Source organism: Hibiscus syriacus, unplaced genomic scaffold, assembly GCF_006381635.1.
Source record: "Hibiscus syriacus cultivar Baekdansim isolate YM2019G1 unplaced genomic scaffold, ASM638163v2 tig00117038_pilon, whole genome shotgun sequence".
NCBI lineage: Eukaryota > Viridiplantae > Streptophyta > Magnoliopsida > Malvales > Malvaceae > Hibiscus > Hibiscus syriacus.
In genome coordinates, this window is record NW_024063534.1 from 177,962 (window position 1) to 188,623 (window position 10,662).

Here is a 10,662-nt window from a genome sequence, read left to right on the forward strand (position 1 = left end):
TTATTTATTTAAGTTGACGAGTCATATTTTATAACTCAAATTTTATTTGAATTTTTTTCAACTCGAGTCACATCTAGAAAATTTGAGTTAAGTCAAGTCGAATTATTTAAGTTTCTATTTAAATTTAATTATAAATATTTATAATATTATGATACATTTTATTCTAATTTAAACAATTTTTTATAACCCCCACACACACACCCTTATATATATATCATATGTGATATAAATATATCATAAATAATCGAGGAATTTGACTCAAGCTTTAAAATCAATCTATTAATTACCAACAACTAGTCGATCTAGTTGGATGATGTACTAACTCTCTTAAACAAGGTTAGAAGTTCGAATCCTAGAGATTGTGAATAGATCAAACTGGATTAGGAGGTTTAAGTTCATTCAAATTTAAAAAATTATGAATCAAAATTAATGCAAATAAAATTGAGTAAAATTTAATTTTTTTTAATAGAATCTAGTTTTGTTTGCCCATAGAGTCTATTATTTTACAGCAAGTCAAGTCGAGAGTCCACTGTAAAAACAGAGGGACAAATAAGTAATTGAACAAGGCAAAAACCAAACTCAAGTCGACATTTCCAAAGCTCCCTTCGTTGCTTCCCAACTGTTGGAAACCAAACTTGATCAACCACTTCGATTTCATCGAAACCACCAAAACAAGGGACCCAACCCAATATTTATATACCTCGTCATCTTCACTTTTTATACCATTTAAAGCTCATTCCCACCCACGCTTCTCCTTCTCCTCCTTTGCTTTGGTGAGTTTTCGGATCTTTCAATGTTATACTGTTCTTCACTTTTCTCGTTTCCCATTATTTCTTTTGTCCATGGTTACTGTGAAATGTGGTTTATTTTTGAAACTTTAGTACTTGGTTCATTCCATTTCTTTGTTTAATTTCATTTGTTTTCGTCTTTCTGATTTGATCTTCTGTTTTTAATTACTTGTTGGTTGACCATGTAAAGAAGCTGATATGGGAAATCTTGTGTTTCTTATTTGATTGCTGAGAAATATGATGAAAATGAGCACTGATGTGTTACATTGCTGAGCACTGTAGCACATAGTGCATGTTAAACAATTTCTAGAAGAACCCGCCAACCAAACTGAGCGAAAAGATCATAGTTTTCATTTATACATTTCAACTTAATTAGAATTGGGTGTTTGAGAGAAACTTTTGATTAATAAAAGTTATTAATTTGTGATCTTATTACATAACTTTTTAAGAGGGGAATGTTGGTGTTTTTATGGGATTTAAATAGTGGAATAGACAGTGTCCGAGACCGCTATTGCGGAATATCGGTATGAAGCGGAATCACTCCAATAGCAGTGGATTGCGGCCACAATTTAACGGGTAGATTCTAATTGTAGCGATAGTGGGCCGCTATTCCTGCTATTGTACCGCTGTTATATATATATATATATATATATATATAACACTCCTTTAAAAAAATTCACATCACTGAGTGAGTGACCACAATAGCATTCATTATGTCCGCAACCACGATAAATGTAATGTGATTGAAAACGCGGCCGCAACCACAATTTAAATCCTTGGTGTTTTTAATTATATTAGCTAGTGATATTTGATTAAAGTTGTCTTTTTGTGAACCTTATTGTTATGTCTTTCATTTGATCATATTAGTGTCCTTGATCCTGCAGAACCGTTAACTTTGGGTGATTCAAATAAGAAAAAAGAAAAGAAAAGATGGGAACAGCAGCAGCTCCTGGTTCTTACATGGCAAACATTAAGCCTTGTATTCCTTCTTCTCGTAAAATGCTTGTTTCAAGCACAGTGAACATCAGCACTGAGCATAAAGAAGCGTCTTGGACAATGCTTGCAAGCTTCTCTAACATCTCCTCAAGGCATCCATTCCTCCATAGGATCACTTCAAAACCTGTGAGATTTGAAAAGTTTGTTACAAGAGCAATGTCTGAAGCAAGTGACGACAAGCCTTTGCCTGGACTTCCTATTGATTTGAGAGGTCACATATAAATCAATGATATTTTATATTCTATGTTTCACCACCATCTTCTAATCTCTAAGCTTTAATTCGAAAGCCTACTTGCATTTTTCCGATAGGTGAAATAATGTTGAATACTTTTGTCATCTAACCATGTGATCATGTTTATTGAACCTTAAAATGTTTTCTATCTCTTTGTGTCTTGACTCGCAAACTCTTAAGGCATGAAATTTGTCTGTGAGGTTTGAACAAAAAGTACTTGACCATCTAATATGATGCATTGGTTTGCAGGTAAAAGAGCATTCATAGCTGGTGTTGCTGACGACAATGGATATGGTTGGGCTATAGCAAAATCTCTTGCTGCTGCTGGAGCTGAAATTCTTGTTGGAACATGGGTGCCTGTATGTATCTCGATCTAATATTTTGGTCATTTAGAAGAAAATATTCTCATTTAAGGTCAAACTTGTAGTTTTTTTAACAATCTTTCTTATGACATCATGTCTTTCTTTGTAAAGGCGCTCAACATATTCGAGAGCAGTCTAAAACGTGGAAAATTTGATGAATCACGCGTGTAAGAACAAAAATGGCTTTTTCTGTTTGATTCTGTGGATTTTGGTATTTGCTGAACTCTGTATTCTGATTGGAATTTTACTTTCCCAGATTGCCAGATGGATCATTAATGGAGATCACCAAAGTTTATCCCATGGATGCTGTTTATGACTCACCTGAGGATGTACCTGAAGACGTAAGCTTTCTTCTCCATATGGTTTTAGAAGAAGGCAAATATTAGTTTTGTTGTATCCTAATTTTTAGATTCTTTCAGGTGAAAACGAATAAACGTTATGCCGGGTCTTCGAATTGGACAGTTCAGGTGAAAAACTGTTTAGTCAAATTAAACATCATAATGTGTAACTTTTTAAGTTGCCATACATCTCACATTCTCTCGAGTTAGGCACATACTGTCACTGTTTCAGTGCTTATGGGTTATTAAAAAATTCATTTCAGTTGCATGACATATTCAACTTTGTATGTATTATGGATGCATGAAAAATCTTGGGTGTTCAACTGTAATGAATGTATCAATTTCATTATGGTTCCGCAGTGCAGTGATTAAAATGACTTTTTCTTTGTATTTCATATGGTAATGGAATGTTGCCGTAACTGACTACTTCGCGTACATTTCTCACAGGAGCTTGTTGAATCTGTGAAAAAAGATTTTGGGAGTATTGACATTCTTGTTCACTCCCTCGCAAATGGACCAGAGGTGTAGTGTTCTTCATGGCATTCTTTTTCTTAAATATTGTCGTAGTTGCTTATTTATTCTGAACATTCATCGGCAGGTAAGCAAACCACTTTTAGAGACATCGAGAAATGGATATCTTGCCGCCCTATCTGCATCAAGTTACTCCTATGTTTCTCTACTGAAGCATTTCCTTCCAATAATGAATACAGGCATGTTTCTCATCCATTCTAGCTTTGATTTTTCTTCTTAACGATCCGTGGAAGTGAACATACAAGTGTTGCTCGAAGTTAAACTTGCTTATTTATGTTTCAGGAGGTTCATCGATTTCTCTAACGTACATTGCTTCTGAAAGGATAATCCCCGGGTATTTTGTCATTGATATTTTCCTAATTTAGGAAATTTTTGTTATCGGCATTTTGTGTACTTTTGATCATGCCATTTTTTTGGGCAGATATGGCGGAGGCATGAGCTCGGCAAAGGCTGCTTTGGAGAGTGATACTCGTGTGAGTTTTTCCTTTCTTCTTTTTCTGCATCTTTGGGTTGCTTTCTGTTCTGAAATATTTTGGTGTTTCTTTAAGTTTTGTCCAACCATCGGTAATTTGTAGCCCCGGCAAACTGGACCCGAACCTGATTACTCGAACTGATTTACCTGACTCAATACTTGATATTAACCTGAACATGATAATCAAACTTGATCCGATACCCGACCCGAAATTTAGTGAAACCGAAATTAACCCGAACCAAAAGCAATACGAACCGAAAGCAACCTAAACCGAATTTTAACCCTATCCTAAAGTAACCCGAACCGAATTTAACCCGACCGAAAGCAAACCGAACGAATTGAAATTGATAAAAAGTTATTAAACGATAAAAGTTATTCTCAATGATAAATTAATTTAAATAAAATTGATAATTTATTAAAAATATTAGATTTATAATAAAATAATAGAAAGTTTAAGAGGAATATAAATGTAAGAATCTAATTGTAAGATTGAAAATAGTAATAAATAAAGTTTACCGATCTTGTTATAAAAATATTAGATTTATAATAATAGAAAACAACTAAAACAAAGGAAAAAATATTAGATTTATAATAAAAATAATATAAAGTTTACTTAGACTAAAACTTAACAAATAAAGTTATGTATTATTTTTTAAATTTTAATAAAAATACTAAATTTATAATTGGAATAAAAATTTTAATAAAAAATTATTTCTTTGTCAAATATTTCTCTTTATAAACTTTTTATACGACATTAATATAAAATTTTGATAACAAATTCTAACACGTATTATAGGATCGTATTTGTGTCAAATTATCGATTTATCATCTCTAAATGATAGTTTAATTCAAAATATTGAACAATTGAGAATTGAAATTAAACCTAAATGATAAAATTAACGAATAAGAAGACATTTTTACAAGTGTAATTGAGTTGATTTTGATTAGACTCATAACCAATTCAACCCGAATTGACATGATCTAAAGGTTGACTTAAACCCGAAATCTAACCGATCCGATATTTACCCGACCCGAAATCTATCCGATCCGGTATTAACCCGATTCAAAAATCAACCGATCCGGTATTGACCTGACTCGATCAAAAAATCAACTGATCCGATATTGATCCGAACCGGAAAACAATCAAACCAATGATCACCCGACCCGATTCACCGTACACCCGAATTAGATCCGAATCAGATCCAAACAAAATTAAACCAAATTTAAGTTAGACCCGAAATTACCCGACCCAGACCCGATCCGAATGATATGTTTGCCACCTCTAGTAATTTGGTAATTACTTGATACAGGTAATGGCTTTCGAAGCTGGAAGAAAACACAAAGTCAGTCAATAAGATTTCTGCAGGTCAGTAGCTTATTAATGAGAAAATATATCCCCTCTTTAACCCTGAACAGGCATACTCGAAAAACGTCAAATATTTTCTTAACAATTAAACGTTTTCGGAGATAATCATGTCCCATTAGTTTCCCTGCTGAGCCTCCAATTGTCTGGTAGGAATGATGTTAGAAAAGCATGCTTATATTCCCCCAGGAATCGGACCACTTGCATGAAAGTTTGAAGTTTTACAAATGAGAGTAATATCCAGTTTTGATTACTGTTTTTGTTTCTTGCCCGAAAATGTCAGGTCCATTGAGGAGTAGAGCTGCAAAAGCGATTGGATTTATCGACATGATGATTGATTACTCACTGGCTAATGCACCCCTGCAGAAAGAACTATCAGCAGGTAAGTCGCAAACTACCACGGCTTATATCGGCATTTAATGGTGTTAAAAATGAAGAATCGTCATTCAAACACCCTTAAACAATAAAAGAAATAGATTGGGATTCTGAGTCCGTACTAAAAACATTATGGCTTGTATTTTTGGCTCATAACTGGACAGAGGAGGTGGGGAATGCTGCTGCCTTTCTGGCATCGCCATTGTCTTCGGCTATCACAGGGGCTGTTGTGTATGTTGACAATGGCCTAAATGCAATGGGAGTCGGAGTCAACAGTCCGGTCTTTGCAAACCTTGACATTCCAAAAGACGAGTGAATCTAGAGAGGCAATGTTCAGTCAGCGGATGGTCTTGAAATTTTTATATTTAGCCTAAAATAAATGTTCTTATCCATCAATGCATTTACACATTGTGGAGTTTGGGGACTCTCCTTTCACTGATACTGTAATAACATTCGAGTTCTTTAGCTTAAACAAAGCCAGACGTTTTCACTCTTAAAATAGGTAAGCATTGCACACTTGCTCCTAATACATGGCTGAAATATTTTATAAAGTCCCTAAATTTTATAGTTTTATGTTGATAACCCCAATTAATTTTTTTTAATCATTGTTCTTTGATTTGTACTTGAGCAAGCCTTTGTTTTAACATTACCTTGTATCTTTTAGTTTGGTGAGCAAACTAAAGGTTCATGGATGGCTTGATCGAAGACTAGTTACTCAAAGATGAAGGATTATTATGCAAATATATAAAAGTATGAAAGAAAGTTGAAGGGATTTTTTTATTACTTTAATTTATTTTTGGAAAGTAAACTATATGCATTGCAGTAGCTAAATACGACATCGGAAAGCAGAATAGAAGCAATATAGAAGAATATGAGGATGTAGAAGCTGCTGCCACACGAGGAAGAGTGGATAAATAAAATTTTGAATAAATAAATTAAGTTAAAATTAAGTTGATATTATATAATTTTTTAAATTGTAAACTATACCAATGATCAATAACTCTACCAAGTACAATAGAAGATGGTGGGGGAAGCATAAAAGGGTTGGAGATGGAGCTCTGGTTTACGGGGAATCAATAGAGGGATATTCAGGAACTACAGAAGTGGTCAATGTTGAAGGTGGGGTCATAATAAAGGAGACAATACCCGATCGATGACTAACAGTAAGCACAGAACCTAGGGGTGGGGGCACCCGTAACCATTCCCCGAATTGGAGAGCATCAAAAGAAGCCCCTGTGCCTATAGGGCATGAGGCCAACACATGGCCAACAATTCCACGATGAAAATAGATATTTGGTAGGCGCTCATACTTAAAGAAGACATAGTCGATGACAACCATTCGGGTAACGACCAATAGCCAGACAATGCTTGAAATGTTTCTGAGTTTTAATAATGAAACTAACACAAAGATAAGAGCCCAAATGTCCACCTACAGGGTGAAGATCAATCGGAAGATGAGTGCCAGGTCTGTCACCAACAAGTTGGCCCAAAAAGTCGGTCATCCATCTTAGACGAAGATCATACACAAGAACCCATATCGACAATCGAGTAAAGTCATAATCAGTAAAGCTACTGTAGACACCCATTTTTGTCTCGGTCTAAAAAAACTATTATTATTATAACAGTTTTTGCAAGGCCCAACTCAAGCGCAAATTGGAGGCCCAATTACGAATAAACCAGCAACCCAAATAGATCCAATCCAAATTACAAGTTCAAGCCTAGACCCGAGGCCCAGCTCTAGACTCATTTACAACCCAGATTAATTAGGGTTTGTAACCCTAAGTCATCTAGCCGCTGTCGAAGGAAGGTGGACCTTCTCACCTCGGAGCCTCCTCAGTCGCATATCGCCGCCGTTGCCATCAATAGGGGTCGAACAATGCACCCAAAATATCATCTACAATGCACCAACAACCCCAAATCAAGAAAAAAATCAGAAAATCCATGTTATAATCCCAAAAATCAGGGATTACGTACCAAGATCAGTGAAGACCATGCCCCTACCTTGAGACAATTCGTCATTATCAACCAAAACTCAGCCAACATTAAAACAGATGCAACAAAGAGAGAACCGGGGGGGGGGGGTTCCAAAAAGAATAGAGAAAATTAAAAAAAAACAACCAAGAAAGAAAAGAAACTGAAAAAAAAACTTACTTGATAGATGAAACGAACCACCAGAGACCTCGCCGGATTTAGGAGAACCCACATCCAAAGGTAAAGCCTCGCCGTATTTGGGTCTAGGTTTTTCAATAGAGTTGTGTCTCGATTTTAGGGTAGTTGAAGATCGTTTGAGAAAGGTTGGAAGGCAGAGGGTTTGATTCGGAAGTTTTTCTCGGGCCATCACTGTCGGTGTACAGTGGTTGTGGATGTTGTACCTCTCATCGCGGCGGATGAGTGAAGAGAGGGGGGCGATTGAGAGAGTTTCTCTCTTTCTCTCCTTTAGGTTAAATAAAACAATGAAAGAAGTGAGGATATGGTCGGTTATGAATTTGTGATTAGCCATATATAGGGCCATCGAAATGACGTAGTATCAGGGGGTTCAGCGTGTTTCGTGCTTGAGCTAATTCTAGCTTTGATCCCTCTTTCTTTGTAATCTCATATGCGTGTTATGCGCTTTCGGGGTTAGTATCACATTTGGTCCTTTTAGTTTGTAAGCCTTTTGTTTTCACCAATGAATGAAACTTTTATTTTCTTTTTATTCCGAGTTCCTTATTTGTTTCACATGTCATTTTAGTCCCCATGTATGTTATATTATTTATTAAACATTTATAATTTGTATTGATGATTTGATGCAGTATTCAATTTGGTCCCTAGTATTTGTCAGTATTAAAAATTGGTGTAATTTAGGTTTTAAAGTCTTATGTTTTATTATGTATGCATTTTGGCCACTGAGTTTAGTTTAATCCTTGATGTTTTGACCACATTAAGTTTTAATTCCTATAATTATTACATTATAGTGTCTATAATTTTTTATTTCATTTTTTTTAGTCCTTGATGTTGCTATATGTGAAATTTTATATTTTTATTACTGGCTCTAATTTTTTTCATATTTATATTTTGGTCCCTTATTTATGTGCACATTGGCACTATTGCTTCCACCTTTTTTTATATTTCATTTTGTTCTCTAAAATATGTAAATGGGAAAATTTCATTGTGAGGGAAATCTACGAAGACATCTCCCAACTACAAGGGAAAGCGTATTTTCGAGGATTTTTCGCATGAATGTTTGTTTTGTATTCGATAATTTTCTTTGTTCCACATTTATTTATTTTGATTATTTTTCACCTCTTTTCATTTTTATTTTATTTTATTTTATTTTATATTTGTGAAAAAATGCGAAATAACATCTTTTGTGAGGAGAATCTATGAAAAAGTCTCCCAACTATAAAGGAAGTACATTTTCAAGGATTGTTCGTACAAAATGACATATTTTCTCTTATAAAAATAATTATAATATTTTTTATTCTATAAAAATATTTTTGGGCTATTTAATCTTTTTGATCCATTTCCTTTTTTTAAGTTGTTTTTTTAATTGACACTTATTTAAATAAATAGGAGGGTCATAATTTAAATATATTTTTGAAGTTTGTAATTCCCAATATTTAAACAACATATAATCGTTTATGTACCAAAATTTGGGCGTTGTGGGGGTGCTCACCCTTCCCCACACGTAATCGACTCCCGAACTCTCAAAAAAGAATCTTTGGTAAAGCACATACTATTTTTTATCGTTTAAGGTTTCTAACCTATCTAACTTAAAGGTTGGTGGCGACTCAAAAGTCAAATTGTTTTCAAAATTTGACTTTCATCACTTTCCCCGAATTAATTTTTTAGTCTAACGGATCCCCGAGGGAGACATTACGACAGTTTGGCAATTTCACTGGGGACCTAGAGAGTCGAGCCATAAACTATTATACGTTGTTTTTATTCTTGGGAATTATAAACTTAAATTGTATTTAATCTATGATACTTTTTTTATTTTGAGTTTTAACATATCATGCATTATTCTGTTTTTAACTAATTGATTTTTTATTTTAGTGATCTTCATATTTGAACAGATTTTTGGAACTTGTAAGAGTGTTGTATTTTGTCACATTTTAAAGGTTTGTGAGTTTCTCCTCACACACAACACGTGCATTTACATACCATAAGCTCACTTACGAGCTTTATCCCTTTAAAGTTGAGGTGAAAACTTAGCCTACGTGAGATAAATTGTTTCTCCGCATGGGTTTTAGCAAGTAACCTTTGGGGTTCATATACCTTATGTCTACGTGAGATAAATTGTTTCTCCACATGACATAAGGGAATGTATCCTCTCGAATTGAACTCGATCCGTATGAGCCTGTAATGGGCCAGAATTAAGGGTTTGACAGCCTAAGGAGGCACCAACATGGACAATTCGAGTATCTTTTTTCTTAGAACCTAACACCGCATATAGTGAGCCCTAGTAACCTACCCCAATAAATTTCATGTCAAAACTTTGTCCGTTGTTAGGTGCTCGAATAAGTGTACACAAAGGAGAAACGACACTAAGCCTCTCTTATTTACTCGTATTATTTTACTTTCAGATTAAAGCATGTGAACTAGAAAAGCATGTGTTTAGGTTTTATTTTCAAACAAAGCATGGGGGTAGAAAGCATGTTTTGGGTAGGATTCAACCTAATAAGGGTAGAAAAGCATATGGAAAGGTGTTGCAATTACCTTTCAATAATATTTGCTTGATATTTGAATTCTTTTATACTGACACGTTTTCTATGTTTGATTGTTTATTGTTTGGCATTGCATGATCATCATAAATAAAAGAAAGTTGTTGATTAACTAAGTAATCATCATAGTAGAATAGTGATCATTAAGATGGAAAAGAGTTTTCATAACAAGGAAGAACTTAATTTGGTTGTCCGAGTTTGATCTGAAGAAACACAAAAAGTAAAATGAGACAATTTGGCTGGAGATTATGTATCACAAATTTCCACAGATGTTAATGTCAATTTCAAGCAGAATGATATACAAAAGCTAATAGAGATTTGGGAGAGTAGCTACCAAAGAGAAGTTCCACAAGAAATATGGTGATAAAGCCATCTCCTCTATGTAAAGATGGATGAACCGTTGCTTAAACCTCTGGTCCGATTATGGAATCCTGTTTATATCTGCTTCACATTCAATAGACAAGATTTGATGCCAACAATATAAGAGTATATAACTCTATTC

The 10,662-nt window shown here is 34.5% G+C and overlaps 1 pseudogene; it reads left to right on the forward strand.

The window, feature by feature from the left end:
• Nucleotides 1–686: 686 nt before the first annotated feature.
• On the forward strand, nucleotides 687–5,865 carry LOC120196987 (annotated as a pseudogene).
• Nucleotides 5,866–10,662: the final 4,797 nt, after the last annotated feature.